Genomic DNA, 19440 nt, shown 5'->3' on the forward strand with positions numbered 1-19440 from the left:
GTTTATTTACTCTGTCGTTATCTCGAAAATATTCGTAATTAATTCTGTTTCTTGAGTCTCTGTTTTGTTGAAGTATAATAATGAGTAAAAGTAAAGTTATTAGAAATCCTCTGAAGGCTTTTAAGAAAAGGAGAAATGTTGGAAAGCCAAAGGTATGTGTTATTACTGTAAACAATAAAGACGATAACCAAGTGAGTGAACCTAACCTCTCAAGTACACCTGCCCATAGCAGTCAAAGTGGGAAAGAAAATACTTCACAGAAGAAGCTTGGTTCAATGAGTGAAAACTATGAATGTTTTATGGGCGAATCGGATGTGAATGAAATATTTGATATGTCGGTTGTCGAAGGAATTTTTTCAAACTGTGTAAGATGTATTCATTGTAGTGAAGTTGGTCTGGAACTCTCCATAATAAAGCACGTAGGACTTGCTAGTGAAGTACAACTGAAATGTGATAAGTGTTCATACATGACCACCTTTTGGAACAGTGTTGCAGTAACTGCAACTGAAGAAAATGGTAGCAAAATCTACGAACACAACAACGAGCGATGCTTGCTTTAGACAAGGAACGCCTTCGGGCTGCAGACAGGGCTGTAAAGAGTCTAGAAATTCAAGCAAGAGTAAACAGGAGGAGGAACAAGAGGAAGATGGAGGAAGAGTTTGCAGAGGATGAAGATAATCCATCCTATGGACTTGGAATGCACTAAAAAGTTAATCCAATCTTTGTCGCTCGATTCCCAAAACTTTTACTTTCTCATACTAATTACATGTCTTCTAAGGATCTTCGAAACATATTTGTTTCAAACTTTCAGTAAATGTTACACAGTAACTTCTGCATAATTTAACACAGCCTTTTTCCAAAAAACTGTATATTTTTGAATATACGAGTATAAATAAAAAATTGCAAAAAATGTTGTGAATTTTCATTACAATTGAAAAAAAAAATCATCTTTAATAACTGAACTAAAATTTTGTAAAATCCCTGTGTTAAGTTGTAGCCCATATTCCAATAAATAATCTGTAAAAAGTTCAACTTCCTACCTCAAATACTTTGTGAGGAAAGATGTAATTTATAAGCGTTATTTTAACATTGCAAGTATAGGGCGCTCCGGAGCCCCTTTAAGAAATCTCACCGACATAATTTATAAGTCACGTCAACTACAATATTTAAAAAAATCTTCTTTCAACACGTAATGCCCGCTTTTGCATTATCCCTACCACAGGCGTAATAAAAAGAATTCCTTTAGACGGTTAGTTTCAAAGAAATAAGTGGAATCCGCCGTTCACTACTGCCGGACAACGCTGTGATCCCAAAAGGAAAACATTTAACACTGCATGCTGCGACGCCGTACTACCGTACTCCACGTCGACGGCCCACAAACAGGCGATGTTCCGATGAGTAACTCCCCGAGTCAAGCGCCGCTGTCTGCTTGCCCCAGGCACCCATCGCTTGTCATAGAGGGCACTGCGCCGACGACAGCATCAGGGACAGGCTACAACACTGTCTCACTTCCTTCGCAAATACTGATTCCCTTTCATGTTCTTCGACTCCTATAACTACAGTATCGTTTCTGTACGAGTTCTCGATGACCTGGGCATAAAATCAAAGCGCGTCCCAGTCAACATTGTCAAAAGCTTCCAACAAGTCTACAAATACTGTAAACGTAGGTTTACCTTTCTTCAACGTATCTTCTACAATGAGGTGTAGCTTCACCATTGCCTCGTGTGTTCCTCCAGAAAACAAACGGATCTTCTCCGAGGTGAGCTTCTAACAGTTTTCCCGTTCTTCTGTAAATGATTCGTGTCAGTATTTCGCAATGACAACTTATTAAACTGATAGATCAGTATTATTCTCACCGTTCAGTCACTATCTTCTCTGCAGTTGAAATTATCATATTTTTCTTGACGTCTGAGAGTATTTCGCCAATCCGATATATCTTGCAGACCAGGTGGAATCGGTTCTAGGCGCTTCAGTCAGGAACCGCGCGACCGCTACGGTCGCAGGGTCGAATTCTGCCTCGGGCATGGATGTGTGTGATGTCCTTAGGTTAGTTAGGTTTAAGTAGTTCTAAGTTTTAGGGGACTGATGACCTCAGATGTTAAGTCCCGTAGTGCTCAGAGCCATTTGGACCATTTGATCCAGGTGGAATAGTCCTGTCATCCGTAGTTGTTCCATAGATATCAATAGTTCCGAGAGAATGTCGCCTACACCATTGGCCTTATTTCGACTTAGATCTATCTATGCTCTGTCAAATTGCTCTTAAAATATATATCCTGTCTCATCTTCACTTACTTGCTCTTCCTTTTTTATAATGTCGCTTTAAGTTCTCTTCCGTTGTATAGCCGTTCTATATATTCCTCCCACGTTCCATTTTCCCCTTCTTTATTGGTACTCATACTGCTGTTTCTGTTTTCCCCAAAAGCTTCTTTAATTTTTCTGTACGTGGCGTTTATCTTTCCCCTAGTCCTGCATGCTTGTAGCCATTCTTGCTCAGCCGTTCTCTGTTAGTCTCATGTTCTATACGTCTATATTCCATTTCGCCTATTTAAATTTACTGAATTTTTATATTTCCTCTTTTTGTCAATTAAATACAGATCCTCTATGTCCTTTAATGACTTATACTGGGCCCTGTCTTTTTTTTTTTTGCATATTTCACCCTCAGCATATTCACTATTTCATCTTTCAAAAGTATTCATGCGTCTTCTGTTGTATTCCTTTCACATATTTCACTCATTTGTTGCCTAATGCTCCCTTTGAAACTCTAACCAACTATGGTTCCTTCCATTTATCCAGATTGCATTTTCTTAATTCCATAGCGTTACACAGATTCTTTACTTTTCATATGTAGTTCATAAGCAATAAATTGTAGCCAGAGTCCATACCCGCCCCTGGATAGGTTTTGCGGTTTAACATCTGGTGTCGAAACCTCTGTCTTTTCATTACGTAATCTACCTGAGACCTTCCAGTGTTTTCAGGTATTTTCGGCACAAACAAAGTACTTTCATGAACTTCATACCAAGTATTAGCAATGAGTAAAATATCCTCTTTGTAAATTCTGGTTCCCCCTTTACGTTTTGAAGTTATGAATATGATGTTCTTGAAAACGTAGCTAACTAACTTTGTACGCATTTTATTTATTTTGTTTATTACACCTGAACACACTTCACACTTTCAGTACCTAACTGTCCATTAGTACATCTGTGACAACAAAAAATCACAGACAGGTCTGACATGCTATCTGTCTGATGTAAACACGAATCAGTTCCACATGTGAGCAAAATTTCAAATCGTATTGGTATGCTCACATTCGTGTTGAAATATTGATACAGTATTGTACATACAAAGATAAAAAAATGTTTAAAATGGCTCTGAGCACTATGGGACTTAACTTCTGAGGTCATCATTCCCCTATAACTTAGAACTACTTAAACCTAACTAACCTAAGGACATCACACACATCCATGCCCGAGGCAGGATTCGAACCTGCGACCGTAGCGGTCGCGCAGTTCGTGACTGTAGCGCCTAGAACCGCTCGGCCACTCAGGTCGGCTTACAATGATAAATATGATACAATAAATGGCTAGTTAAGTGACGTATCATTGTTTCCATGGGGTCTAGGTAGTAATCGAAGGCTCCAAGACACCTGTGGACAGCCTCGAATTCGCTTCAAGATCATTAACATCCCTCCATGCTTGATGTCTTCCCCGACGACTATGCCATCTTCCAGGAGAATCGGTGTCAGAAGGTCAGAATAGTGATTCAGCGGTGTAAGGAGCATGACAGTGATCTCACGTTTACGTCTTGGACAACAAATTTGCCTCATATGAACCCATGGAATACATTTGGGGCAGTATCAGATGCGAATCCGCACCCGCAAACCACGAGAATTGCGTGACCAAAGCGTCTTGTGCCACATACCTCCAGAAATCTACTGAGGACCTACCGAATCCACGCCGTGCAGAATGTCTTCGTTGTTGCGTTTCCAGTGTGGATCAATACGCTATTGAGCAGGCTGCTGTAACTGTTATCGTGCGTATGACCTACGATTCGTGGGATTAACTGGGTCAGTTTCAGTTTCAGTTGTAGGCAGCACGTCAGACCTAGGTTGGATAGACAGACTGGTCCCTGAGTCCTTTCTGGTCCGTGCTCCCCTGAACAGGACCTCGAGATCTACCACTGACTCGTCGCTCACAGTCCACTTGATGAGTAATGATGGTTATCATATTTTCTAGAGAGAAAACGGTGTACGTGGGAGAGGATGGTACTTGAGCTATCTTTAGTGTCTCTGGTGCCACACTGTCGGTAGTTCGCTCAACACATTGGCACGCAGCAGCTTTTGATTGCAACACTCGGAGCGATATGGTTCAAATGGTTTAAATGGCTCTGAGCACTATGGGACTTAACATCTATGGCCATCAGTCCCCTAGAACTTAGAACTACTTAAACCTAACTAACCTAAGGACATCACACAACACCCAGTCATCACGAGGCAGAGAAAATCCCTGACCCCGCCGGGAATCGAACCCGGGAACCCGGGCGTGGGAAGCGAGAACGCTACCGCACGACCACGAGATGCGGGCCGGAGCGATATCTAGTTGCTTATAAGGAGCAACTAACTACTCAGTAACAGTATTCTGACTAGCGCAACAAGTAACTTTAGAACAACCTTGCTTATTTTATTTTGATTTCAGGGTATGTTACAAGTAGTAAGGATATATGGGGTCGTGAGTTATGAGCTTGCCGCTGTACCGTCCTTTGCACCATTCTCATGACACTGGGCGCCTGGGTAGCCTACATGTAGGGGCAGGACTGCGGCGAGGAGAGCTGCAGCGTGACTGTTGATGCATGCGCATGCGCATCACACACACACACACACACACACACACACACACACACACACATTTTTCTTTCCAAATCACAGCGCATTAGTTTTCTACAGTAAAAAATGAAAACTCCATTCAGTATTTACCTGAGAGCCACCATCTTCATCCTCATAGTTCGAACTGTGTACCCAAAACCCGCCATCTTGCTCTGCTAGTTGTGTCTCTGCCCCCCAGTGCTGCCACCTTGCTATGCTAGTTCGATCGCTGTACCCGAGAACAGACGTCATTTCTCATAGTTAGTCTCCGTGCCAAGCGCTGCCATCGTTCTCTGCTTGTCCGACTTTTGTACCCATGAGCCACCATCTTCCTGTTCTTATTCGATTGTTGACCCCCAAATACGTTGCAACAGTAGTTCGACGTCTGGCACGCTTCCCCACATCTTTGCTCTAATCTAATCTAATCTAATATTTGTTCTAATCTAGTTTAATCTATGGACGCAATGAATTTACACTAGTGATTTGATATCACCTAGCTTTTGAGGCTCATTTAAAGGTAGCCATCCCCCCGTTACAGTGCTTACTTTATCATCGAGTTCGAAGTGCTGAACTTCTTCTGCGGATGAGGACATTTTATATTGCTTTATAGTGGAAAGCGTATGTAGCTTCGATTGAAATATGTACTGAACGGTTTATTTATCAACATCATCTAACTGCTAATGGCGTAAGACATTCTCGGTCTTCTTTTGAAGCTCGCTACTAGCTCGTTTTAGTTTGACCGATCCTATCAGAAAGGTGCACCATAGAAGGGCGCACATGCTCGGGGGCAAGGGGGATTTCCGCCCTCACCCTCCCCCCCCCCCCCCAACAAGGGAAACGAGAAAAGTATATTGTATTCAGATGTTTTCTTTCAAGAAAATTAATTAACAGTGTCGGAACTGTAACTTTTATGGCTAGTTACAATTCGCCATTCGTGTTCCAAATCATTAACAGTTCTCCATACCCTTGGGCCTAGGCACCACGCCCTGCAACCTATCGTATGGGCGCGTGCAATCAGAAGGTGCCTCCCCAGTACTGGAACACACACAATTCCGGGCAGTGTGCGTGCGTCATACGTGGAACACCTTGTACAACACTTACCCGCCAAGGTCCGAAGATTAAGGCGTGGAATTGGCGACGATCGGAAGCTGCCTCTTCAGAAGATTTTCTGCTATCAGTGTAGCTAAGTGCATAAACATGTGTGTGTTGACCTTGTGGACGCCTTAAACAGATGGTAGCTTTATTTCATATTTTGGCATTATGTGATGTAAAAAGAGTTGAAGTTACAGAGATTTTCCGCCTCAAATCAATAACCTTTCATTGTTTTTCCGTAATTGAAAGTATATGTGAGCAAAATGTGAAATGGCTTGTTTACTTACTAAATACTACAGTTTGTACTAATCCAAGTAAAATGTGCTGGATTCTGACAGTAATGTTGCCTAAAGCAGGGAGAGGGCAGACTCTATTACTGGAAGTAATGTTAAGGAACGGTGGGTACAATAAACGAAGTATTATCAGCACTGAGTTTCCTATTTACTCGCGAGAGAGGTGCTTCTCTCACAGTTCCCCGCGTCCTTAGGTCACATTTCCGTAGGCTAAACGTACTGCAAGGAATTGGCCCACCCTTAGTCACAAACGTATATTGGCAAACCATATGATGTGTAGTGTCTGAGGGTAGACCAATAGTCTGTGAAACTAGTCGTGCTAATGAACTACAACTGAAGCAGATTGCCAAATCTTATCATTATGATGTTCATTTCGGGTTGTTACCCAAATCTGACTTTATGCCACTTTATGCTATGTCATACAGCGTCTAAATGGTTTTCAGTACTTTATTGCAGATTTCTTCCTATACTCTACAGCTCACCAAATCCTCAGTGCCACACACACACCTTTCTTGAACACATTAAAGATGTACCTGTCAGAAACTTCGACAGCCATTCAGCCTCACGGCTGGCCTAGCCCCTGACGATAGGAAAACCCCATCTAAGGAGTGTCGAAGGGGTTGCCTGATCATCACGCCCTAGACCAGCTGCGAGGCTGAATGAATGTGGAAATTTCTGACAGGTACATCTTTAATGTGCTCAAGGAAGGTGTGTGTGTGTGTGTGTGGCACTGAGGATGTTGCCAGACTGACAGACCCTTTGCGGTTTTATTGACGAACATGTTAATGTTGCACCCCCATGTGATCAGGCCACAGGAAGGCCTGAAGCAGGAAACATCAGGGCTGAAAACGTATAAACATCTTTTACTGCTTCCGATTATGTTCAAATTTTGGAGAATGGTTTTGAAAGGTAACTAGTACCACCACGTGTACCACAGCAAAAAGTTACTCTGCACTGCGGAGGAGTCAGAACACATTCAATGGGATTGCAGCCCCACGATGTACCTAGAATAGGGCTGAATAGTCTGGAGGGGAATCAACAGTATCTAACGTTGTCACGTATTCCGTCCTATTGCTCTTTGCATTGCAAACTGTCGTTTTTGACGGCCCACGGGAAGGGCTGGTATGATTGACGCCGCTGATGCCCTCTCCTGAGACCTTTTTGTGTCGATTCTGAGAGGTAGTGTACCTGATGAAATGTTTTCCTGGCCACCCATAATAAATCCTCTTGACTGCAATGCTGGCCATCAAAGTCCTGACGTCCATCGTAGAGGTGTCAAAAGAAGGGGTGAAAGGTGTGTGAGAGGGGGTGCAACAACCTTCCCCTTGTGTGACACAGCGGCGTTGGGCAGAAATCTGACGAAACCTGGTAGAAAAAAAAAAAAAAGAAAAAGCTTCAAATGGCTCTGAGCACTATGGGACTTAACTTCTGAGGTCAGCAGTTCCCTAGAACTTAGAACTACTTAAACCTAACTAACCTAAGGACATCACACAACACATCTGGTGGCACGATGATATCATTAAGTCACCTCATAGCTCACATGAACATCTGAGCTGTGGCCTTCTTTCTGCATGTGTCGACACCTAGCTGTTTGAAGCATCACCGAGCCCCAGGGCTCTGGCACCAAGCAGAGAAAGGTTGTACATATCTTTGAACCAGTTTTGGAACATGTGGCGCAATGGAGACTATTCGAAAAAGAGAACCTTTAATTGGTTGTGCAGTTATAATAAGAAAATGAATTATGTTTTCCCAATACATTACAGTCCATTTGTATCATCTGTCAACATGAATTGCACATAGTGGATAAATTTCTTCTAACAGTGAGCTATCTCGTGGTGTTTCGATAGAAATGTCCCTGGGGGGATTTACAAGAGGGGCAGGGGTCAATAATTCATTTATTTAGTTACTTAGGTGTGCTTTTGTTGGCTAGGGGAGTTCCCAGTGGGATGCAGAGGTGGAGAGGGAGGAGGAGGGGTATGAGGATGGGAAAGTGTGGGGAGGGAGTTTCTCAAAAGGACAGATTATTCCCGAGGGGCATAAACCACTTAACAGAACAATAGCTTAAGGGGAGGGGGCCATTATTCAATCAAGTTTGCTCTCTGAATGTATGCAACCCGCACTAATGTGCTCGTTCCTCCTCCATCCTATTACTGAGGCACACTGCTGTGTTGTGTGCGAGGTCAAAGAACCATTCAGAGGCCCTCCCTCACTCCAGTGCTTTGCAGTTATTAGTCAGTTTCATTTCATGACTTGCAATAGTGTAGTAGTTGTTGCTATTTCACGACATGTGTTTAGGCTGCCATCATCTTGGAAGCAAGCGTGTGTAGATTCAATCACCTTCAGTAAAAAACCTTTAGCTATAGAATGCTCGTGGTGACTTTATCCGTGATTAAGAGGTACAATACGTATTTGCATCACAAGCAGCCAGCAGTACAGTTCCACCGATGTTGGAGCAGCAGGCTTTGTTGCGCTGCACCTGTCTGAGTGCTCATGCTGATTAGCACCTCATAACTAAGTCCATTCATTTGTGGTCCTCAATTCCCAAGATTCATCTCTGTTTCTCCGATTATCAATCTCTCTATGGAGTGAACGATAAATCGATGTTTCACTTCTTTTTCTACATCTGTCTGATATACATTTACTTGACCTATAGCAAGCAAGTGGCTTGTCGCACTTTAGCCAAAAATTGTGAGCTGGTTAAATCCCATTCTTTGTGAGAAATCTGGCTTGCATTTGTATGTTTTTAACAAGAACTAGCTGTACCTGACCACGAAATGCTGTGGCTCAATCTGGTTAAATAGGAAAGAAATAAAAGCACAGATTTGCAACATGAATGGGAATTTGGATATACACCGTAATCTTCTTCTTCCCACTCTGTCCATCTCCTCCTCTTCTCCTCCCCCTTGCTCACCATTTCCTCTGGTCCCCTCTCTCTGTCCATCTCCTCCTTTCCGCTCTGTCCATTTCCTCCCACCCCTCTGTCCACATCCGCTTCGCCTCCCCCACCCCCCTCCATCTCTCTGAACTTGAGCCACGTTTACTGATACTGCAAATTCAGATTCCGTAGTAGGCCCTAATCATAAGTGGAGAGGCTATAAATTCAATGTTCATACTGTCTGCGAAAATCGCCTGCAAGGAAGAAAACAAAACAGGAAACTGTTGTGTACACATTCTATGTTCAAAGAAATGTGTAATGGAAAACAATACACAGGGTGTAAATTTTAAGTTGACAAACCAGATTAACTCGAAAAATAAGCTTCACACGAAAAAATGTGTAGAATCAAAAGCTGATTACTGTCGAGGGGGACATACCTCCAGAAATCTACTGAGGACCTACCGAATCCACGCCGTGCAGAATGTCTTCGTTGTTGCGTTTCCAGTGTGGATCAATACGCTATTAAGCAGGCTGCTGTGACTGTTATCGTGCGTATGACCTACGATTCGTGGGATTAACTGGGTCAGTTTCAGTTTCAGTTGTAGGCAGCACGTCAGACCTGTTGGATAGACAGACTGGTCCCTGAGTCCTTTCTGGTCCGTGCTCCCCTGAACAGGACCTCGAGATCTACCACTGACTCGTCGCTCACAGTCCACTTGATGAGTAGTGATGGTTATCATATTTTCTAGAGAGGAAACGGTGTACGTGGGAGAGGATAGTACTTGAGCTATCTTTAGTGTCTCTGGTGCCACACTGTCGGTAGTTCGCTCAACACATTGGCACGCAGCAGCTTTTGATTGCAACACTCGGAGCGATATGGTTCAAATGGTTTAAATGGCTCTGAGCACTATGGGACTTAACATCTATGGCCATCAGTCCCCTAGAACTTAGAACTACTTAAACCTAACTAACCTAAGGACATCACACAACACCCAGTCATCACGAGGCAGAGAAAATCCCTGACCCCGCCGGGAATCGAACCCGGGAACCCGGGCGTGGGAAGCGAGAACGCTACCGCACGACCACGAGATGCGGGCCGGAGCGATATCTAGTTGCTTATAAGGAGCAACTAACTACTCAGTAACAGTATTCTGACTAGCGCAACAAGTAACTTTAGAACAACCTTGCTTATTTTGTTTTGATTTCAGGGTATGTTACAAGTAGTAAGGATATATGGGGGATCGTGATTTATGAGCTTGCCGCTGTACCGTCCTTTGCACCATTCTCATGACACTGCGCGCCTGGGTAGCCTACATGTAGGGGCAGGACTGCGCCGAGGAGAGCTGCAGCATGACTGTGATGCATGCGCATGCGCATCACACACACACACACACACACACACACACACACACACACATTTTTCTTTCCAAATCACAGCGCAGTAGTTTTCTACAGTAAAAAATGAAAATACCAGTCAGTATTTACCTGAAAGCCACCATCTTCATCCTCATAGTTCGAACTGTGTACCCAAAACCCGCCATCTTCATTCTCATAGTTCGAACTGTGTACCCAAAACCCGCCATCTTGCTCTGCTAGTTGTGTCTCTGCACCCCAGTGCTGCCACCTAGCTATGCTAGTTCGATCACTGTACCCGAGAACAGCCGTCATTTCTGATAGTTAGTCTCTGTGCCAAGCGCTGCCATCGTTCTCTGTTTCTCCGATTTTTGTACCCATGAGTCACCATCTTCCTGTTCTTATTCGATTGTTGACCCCCAAATACGTTGCAACAGTAGTCCGACGTCTGGCACGCTTCCCCACATCTTTGCTCTAATCTAATCTAATCTGATATTTGTTCTAACCTAGTTTAATCTCTGGACGCAATGAATTTACACTAGTGATTTGATATCACCTAGCTTTTGAGGCTCATTTAAAGGTAGCCATCCCCCCGTTACAGTGCTTACTTTATCATCGAGTTCGAAGTGCTGAACATCTTTTGTGGATGAGGACATTTTATATTGCTTTATAGTGGAAAGCGTATGTAGCTTCGATCTAAATATATACTGAACGGTTTATTTATCAACATCATCTAACTGATAATGGCGTAAGACATTCTCGGTCTTCTTTTGAAGCTCGCTACTAGCTCGTTTTAGTTTGACCGATCCTATCAGAAAGGTGCACCATAGAAGGGCGCACATGCTCGGGGGCAAGGGGGATTTCCGCCCTCCCCCCCGCCCCCCAACAAGGGAAACGAGAAAAGTATATTGTAATCAGACGTTTTCTTTCAAGAAAATTAATTAACAGTGTCGGAACTGTAACTTTTATGGCTAGTTACAATTCGCCATTCGTGTTCCAAATCATTAAAAATTCTCCATACCCTTGGGTCTAGGCACCACGCCCTGCAACCTATCGTATGGGCGCGTGCAATCAGAAGCTGCCTCCCCAGTACTGGAACACACACAATTCCGGGCAGTGTGCGTGCGTCATACGTGGAACACCTTGTACAACACTTACCCGCCAAGGTCCGAAGATTAAGGCGTGGAATTGGCGACGATCGGAAGCTGCCTCTTCAGAAGATTTTCTGCTATCAGTGTAGCTAAGTGCATAAACATGTGTGTGTTGACCTTGTGGACGCCTTAAACAGATGGTAGCTTTATTTCATATTTTGGCATTATGTGATGTAAAAAGAGTTGAAGTTACAGAGATTTTCCACCTCAAATCAATAACCTTTCATTGTTTTTCCGTAATTGAAAGTATATGTGAGCAAAATGTGAAATGGCTTGTTTACTTACTAAATACTACAGTTTGTACTAATCCAAGTAAAATGTGCTGGATTCTGACAGTAATGTTGCCTAAAGCAGGGAGATGGTAGACTCTATTACTAGAAGTAATGTTAAGGAACGGTGGGTACAATAAACGTAGTATTATCAGCACTGAGTTTCCTATTTACTCGCGAGAGAGGTGCTTCTCTCACAGTTCCCCGCGTCCTTAGGTCACATTTCGGTAGGCTAAACGTACTGCAAGGAATTAGCCAGCCCTTAGTCAGAAACTTATACTGGCAAACCATATGATGTGTAGTGTCCGAGGGTAGACCAATAGTCTGTGAAACTAGTCGTGCTAATGAACTACAACTGAAGCAGATTGCCAAATCTTATCATTATGATGTTCATTTCGGGTTGTTACCCAAATCTGACTTTATGCCACTTTATGCTATGTCATACAGCGTCTAAATGGTTTTCAGTACTTTATTGCAGATTTCTTCCTATACTCTACAGCTCACCAAATCCTCAGTGCCACACACACACCTTTCTTGAACACATTAAAGATGTACCTGTCAGAAACTTCGACAGCCATTCAGCTTCAAGGCTGGCCTAGCCCCTGAAGATAGGAAAACCCCACCTAAGGGGTGTCGAAGGGGTTGCCTGATCATCACGCGCTAGACCAGCTGCGAGGCTGAATGACTGTGGAAATTTCTGACAGGTACATCTTTAATGTGCTCAAGGAAGGTGTGTGTGTGTGTGTGTGGCACTGAGGATGTTGCCAGACTGACAGACCCTTTGCGGTTTTATTGACGAACATGTTAATGTTGCACCCCATGCGATCTGGCCACAGGAAGGCCTGAAGCAGGAAACATCAGGGCTGAAAACGTATAAACATCTTTTACTGCTTCCGATTATGTTCAAATTTTGGAGAATGGTTTTGAAAGGTAACTAGTACCACCACGTGTACCACAGCAAAAAGTTACTCTGCATTGCGGAGGAGTCAGACCACATTCAATGGGATTGCAGTCCCACGATGTACCTAGAATAGGGCTGAATAGTCTGGAGGGGAATCAACAGTATCTAACGTTGTCACGTATTCCGTCCTATTGCTCTTTGCATTGCAAACTGTCGTTTTTGACAGTCAGTGGGAAGGGCTGGTATGATTGACGCCGCTGATGCCCTCTCCTGAGACCTTTTTGTGTCGATTCTGAGAGGCAGTTTACCTGATGAAATGTTTTCCTGGCCACCCATAATAAATCCTCTTGACTGCAATGCTGGCCATCACAGTCCTGACGTCCATCGCAGAGGTGTCAAAAGAAGGGGTGAAATGTGTGTGAGAGGGGGTGCAACAACCTTCCCCTTGTGTGACACAGCGGCGTTGGGCAGAAATCTGACGAAATCTGGTGGCAAAAAAAAAAAAAAAAAATAAAAAAAAAAAATGGTTCAAATGGCTCTGTGCACTATTGGACTTAACTTCTGAGGTCAGCAGTCCCCTAGAACTTAGAACTACTTAAACCTAACTAACCTAAGGACATCACACAACACATCTGGTGGCACGATGATATCATTAAGTCACCTCATAGCTCACATGAACATCTGAGCTGTGGCCTTCTTTCTGCATGTGTCGACACCTAGCTGTTTGAAGCATCACCAAGCCCCAGGGCTCTGGCACCAAGCAGAGAAAGGTTGTACATATCTTTGAACCAGTTTTGGAACATGTGGCGCAATGGAGACTATTCGAAAAAGAGAACCTTTAATTGGTTGTGCAGTTATAATAAGAAAATGAATTATGTTTTCCCAATACATTACAGTCCATTTGTATCATCTGTCAACATGAATTGCACATAGTGATTAAATTTCTTCTAACAGTGAGCTATCTCGTGGTGTTTCGATAGAAATGTCCCTGGGGGGATTTACAAGAGGGGCAGGGGTCAATAATTCATTTATTTAGTTACTTAGGTGTGCTTTTGTTGGCTAGGGGAGTTCCCAGTGGGATGCAGAGGTGGAGAGGGAGGAGGAGGGGTATGAGGATGGGAAAGTGTGGGGAGGGAGTTTCTCAAAAGGACAGATTATTCCCGAGGGGCATAAACCACTTAACAGAACAATAGCTTAAGGGGAGGGGGCCATTAATCAATCAAGTTTGCCCTCTGAATGTATGCAACCTGCACTAACAAAATGTGCTCGTTCCTGCTTCATCCTATTACTGAGGCACACTGCTGTGTTGTGTGCGAGGTCAAAGAACCATTCAGAGGCCCTCCCTCACTCCAGTGCTTTGCAGTTATTAGTCAGTTTCATTTCATGACTTGCAATAGTGTAGTAGTTGTTGCTATTTCACGACATGTGTTTAGGCTGCCATCAACTTGGAAGCAAGCGTGTGTAGATTCAATCACCTTCAGTCAAAACCTTTAGCTATAGAATGCTCGTGGTGACTTTATCCGTGATTAAGAGGTACAATACGTATTTGCATCACGAGCAGCCAGCAGTACAGTTCCACCGATGTTGGAGCAGCAGGCTTTGTTGCGCTGCACCTGTCTGAGTGCTCATGCTGATTAGCACCTCATAACTAGGTCCATTCATTTGTGGTTCTCAATTCCCAAGATTCATCTCTGTTTCTCCGATTATCTATCTCTCTATGGACTGAACGATAAATCGATGTTTCACTTCTTTTTCTACATCTGTCTGATATACATTTACTTGACCTATAGCAAGCAAGTGGCTTGTCGCACTTTAGCCAAAAATTGTGAGCTGGTTAAATCCCATTCTTTGTGAGAAAACTGGCTTGCATTTGTATGTTTTTAACAAGAACTAGCTGTACCTGACCACGAAATGCTGTGGCTCAATCTGGTTAAATAGGAAAGAAATAAAAGCACAGATTTGTAACATGAATGGGAATTCGGATATACACCGTAATCTTCTTCTTCCCACTCTGTCGATCTCCTCCTCCTCCCCCTTGCTCTCCACTTCCTCTGGTCCCCTCTCTCTGTCTATCTCCTCCTTTCCGCTCTGTCCATTTCCTCCCACCCCTCTGTCCATCTCCGCTTCGCCTCCCCCACCCCCCTCCATCTCTCTGACCTTGAGCCACGTTTACTGATACTGCAAATTCAGATTCCGTAGTAGGCCCTAATCATAAGTGGAGAGGCTATAAATTCAATTTTCATACTGTCTGCGAAAATCGCCTGCAGGGAAGAAAACAAAACAGGAAACTGTTGTGTACACATTCTATGTTCAAAGAAATGTGTAATGGAAAACAATACACAGGGTGTAAATTTTAAGTTGACAAACCAGATTAACTCGAAAAATAAGCTTCACACGAAAAATGTGTAGAATCCGAAGTTGATTACTGTCGAGGGGGACATCTGCTGGTGCTAAAATTAGCCCACCACCTCAGCCCCCTGTGGGTGGGGTGGGAGGCAACTTTAAAATTTCAAATGGGATCCCGGTTTTTTATTGCAGAATCAGATTCTTCCATGTCCTTGTTCTAATTTTTGCGTGCAAAATTTGGGTCAAGATTTGTAAAACTCTAATTCCTCTCTCTCAAACCCCACCCTATGAGGAGAGAGGGAGAGTTTTAGTTTTAGCGAATCAAACTTTACGAAGTAAATAAGTATTTTTTCTTTATCCATAACCATTTTCGACGCAAAAATGAGAACATGGATTTTCTTGAATTACAGCGCCAACTACCAAGAACCAAAAGAAATGTTTAAGTCAAAATGTACATAGTTTTTTATGTAGAATCTGATTCTGCAATAAAAAATGGGAGTTCCCATTTGAAATTTTAAAGTTGCCTCCCCCCTCGCCCCCTACCAACCCACCCACACGGAGCTGGGCTGGCGGACTAATTTTAGCACCAGCAGATTCGCCCTCGAAAGTAATCAACTTTGGATTCTACACATTTTTTCGTGTGAAGCTTATTTTTCCAATTAATCTGGTTTGTCAACTTAAAATTTACACCCTGTATATGGGAGGATCAATTTGTCTAATAGTGAGAGCGGCCTGAGCTGGCGAGGCGAGCGCATCGCTGCCGTTGCGCGCTTCGCTTACTCGGCCGTTGAGAGCTCGTGAAGAGGTTTTCTGTGCTGTGGGCGCCGCGGATAGCAAATTGTCGTGCGTTGTTTTGACAACGCGTGCAAATTGTCGTGTTCCGCGCCTCGCAGCATGGGGAAGAAGGGTGCGCAGAGGAAACCTGCCGCTACGAAGGGTCCTTCGGTTGTGCAACTCACTGAGTCTGCCGACCGTGCAAGGAACTCCAGAGAAGACGAGTCGCGGCCTGTCCCCCCTTTGTACGTCAAGTGCAGAGGCGGGTGGACAGCGCTGTTCGACACCATGACGAACTGCGCTCGGAACGACGTGGTCTACGAGTCTGTCGATACAGACTCGCTGATCTGCGTTCGAGCCGCAAACGTGGCCGACCACAGGGCGATCAAGGTCGCAGTGGCCGACCACATCGTCGACGCGCCACCGGCGCGCGAGAAGGCACCTTCCGTAGGAAGGATGAAGACGACTAAAGCACTCATCAGGGGGTTGCCTTGGTGCTGTGACGAGGCAGCGGTCCGGGAAGGGCTGCTGCGAGCCGGGTTTGGTAATGCAGCCGCAAGGTTGCACAACCGGACCAACAGGAAGAGGGCGCCGCTCTATGCCGTGAACGTGCAAACGGTCGACGGCGGGAGCGACATCCTCGACTTGCGGAAGTTGCTGGGCTTCCCGGTTACGACGGAGGCTCTCCCGACCGCCATGGATCCTCAGCCCCAGTGCTTCAGGTGCCAGGGCGAGGGCCATGTTGCGAAGTATTGGCGCAACGCGGCGCGGTGCGTCAAGTGCTCAGGTGAGCACGACAGCCGCGCCTGCGACCGCGGCAGCAACGCTCTGCCGACTTGTGTCCGGTGTGGCGGCCCGCACGTCGCCAGTTGGCGCGGTTGCGCGGCTTTCTGTAGCCGCAGCCGTGCCGGGGGCGGCGAAGCGGCCCGGCCGCACCGACGCAGCAGCAGAAGAGAAGACGACGTCGGAAACGGCGTAGGGCGGAGAACAGCCCGGTGCAGCTGAGGGACGGCGCAGCAGCTGATCCACCTGCCAGGGGCGGGGACGGCCGCTCGGAAACGGGCAGCCAGGACGCAGCTCGCCCTCCCGCGAAGAGATGTGACCTCGAACTCGGCATCGCCGTGAAGGAGGCCACAGCAGCCCTCAAAGCCGTCATGGCGGCGGAGAGGGCTGCCTTCGCAGCCGTCGTGGCTGCAGAGAAGGAAGAGGCCTTGAGGCAACTGCGAGCAGTCTTCGCCCAAGGCCTCAGTGCAGTCGTACCTGCGAACACTCCTGCGACCTCGCAGAAGGACGTTCGCGCGCCTATCCCAGCGGCTGCCCCAGCAGCACCGCAGGTGAAAGGTGCAAAGAAGAAAACCGCCAGGGCAGTCTTCATCGCCCAGGCGTCGCCGCGCTGCCGCGCCGAACTTTTATGTTACAGGGAGTAAGCCACTGCGGCCGGCCCAGGAGACAACGAGGGAGCCCAGCCGCGGCACCGGACTGACCCAGCTACGACCACGCAGTACATAGGTAACGTTGTACGATACCTCACGCTAACCCCCCTCACCTTGCGTGCTCTGTCGCAGCTAGCAAACCGCTACTGCCCTTACTACCCGTCCTACTGCCGCAGAGGTTTTTTCCCTTGGCGCTGGCCTTGGCACTTTTTTTCCTCTGCTCTTACAACCGCTACCCTTCGATCGTTTTCGACCACTTCTATCTCCTGATGGACCATGTTAATGAGTAGTCTTACCCAGACGCATGGATAACATCACAGCCTGCATCCTGTGACGCCTGGTTCAAAACTAACATGCATACGGAGGTGACAGTAGAACTTTTGTGTTGGTCACCACGTTGTCTAATAGTTTAAGTGCTCCGCTATCGTAGTTAATTAAAACTGCCTGCGACAAAGAAAGCGCAACTACACATTTTTACACCAGAGTGTTCTATCTCTTGTAGTCAGTTTTAACAGAAAACCTGTACATTCTTGTTTAAAAAAATTTATTATATATGTTCTTGTGAATGATTTCTGGGTCATAATTTAAAATTTGAGATAAAACGGTTAAGAGATTTTGGGGATCAGTTTGTGTTTATTTTACTTTCCAGAACTACCCTTTCTTGTATGACACTAAATTGGTAGTCTCACCATCCGACATGCCCACCGAATTACATCCATGTGATACGGGAGACAAACCTTTTCGTAGCCATGGTTGCACGGTGAAAGTATCTTCTTTTAGCATCAACTCAAGTTAAGATTTATTTGCAGTCTTGAAAATACAACACATGACAGGAGATAGTGCGAACTTGTTTAGCAACCAATAAAATATTTCTTTCTTCTTGCACGTTTGCACTTGGATGAAGAGCCATTTCCGTTCCTGGAGTTATTTCCGTTTGCATATTCTACGTATCGCAGTACTTTGTGTTTTCGCTCTGTGTATTCAAAGCGTTGATGTCACTCTGATTTGCTTCTAGGCGTACATGAGGACATGTTTGCCTAAATGGATGCGAACATCTTGCTGAAATGAACATTAACGTTAACCGATGTGCAAGACCGAGAGCTGAAAAATGTTGCTTGTGCTTCGTTTCAAACCCTCGCATTTCATTGCCTCGCAAGCTACCGTTCAACACAGAAGTTGTACGAGCAGGTTTTAGCCGAATGTGCATACTGCCTATTAAGTGAAGCTTTTTAGTGTAGATGAGTGTATGTGTAGCGTGTTGTAATTTATGTAGCTGAGCATGGCGAGAGAGAAGTAAGTGGACGATACGGCTACGCTTTCCACAGTCCTCTACGAATCATAGTTGCTTTGTAGAACCACATACTCGTAGAAAAGGTTGCCGGCCGCGGTGGTCTAGCGGTTCTAGGAGCTCAGTCCGGAACCGCGTGACTGCTACGGTCGCAGGTTCGAATCCTGCCTTGGGCATGGATGTGTGTGATGTCCTTAGGTTAGTTAGATTTAAGTAGTTCTAAGTTCTAGGGGACTGATGACCACAGATGTTAAGTCCCATAGTGCTCAGAGCCGTAGAAAAGGTGTGACGGGAGATTCCACAGTAAGATAGACAAACAGCCGTACAGTTTAGGGCACTGACATTCAGGAAAGCTAGTGTGACGTCCACTTGTATTCCTCCGACGTCTCACTCACGGGTTTACGTTATCATAAAAAAGAATCGCAATCATTGTATAAAATATTTTATTATAATGTTTATAATAAATAAGTACTGTACACAGAGACAGGAAATAAAATACAGTGTTACTTGAGAGTTACTCCAAGAGTGACTTTGTGATCACAGTCACCGTGGGGGATTTTAATGACACAAAGAACTAATAGATTAATATTTTTCTCCTTTCCTTTATACTGGTTTCCAGAGAGTAACATTACTTATAAATAAATATCACAGCTCTTGGATAATAAATTACAGTCCTTTTACAAAAATGACTAGCTTCAGTTTACACGAAAACCATGTAGCTATGTTACATAGCTATTTCGTTAATAATAATTGCTGCTTGAGTTTTAATATATTTTGTAGTTGGGGATGAGTGCGCTTGCGTGTGCG

Source organism: Schistocerca americana, chromosome 4, assembly GCF_021461395.2.
Source record: "Schistocerca americana isolate TAMUIC-IGC-003095 chromosome 4, iqSchAmer2.1, whole genome shotgun sequence".
In the NCBI taxonomy this organism is placed as follows: Eukaryota; Metazoa; Arthropoda; class Insecta; order Orthoptera; family Acrididae; genus Schistocerca; species Schistocerca americana.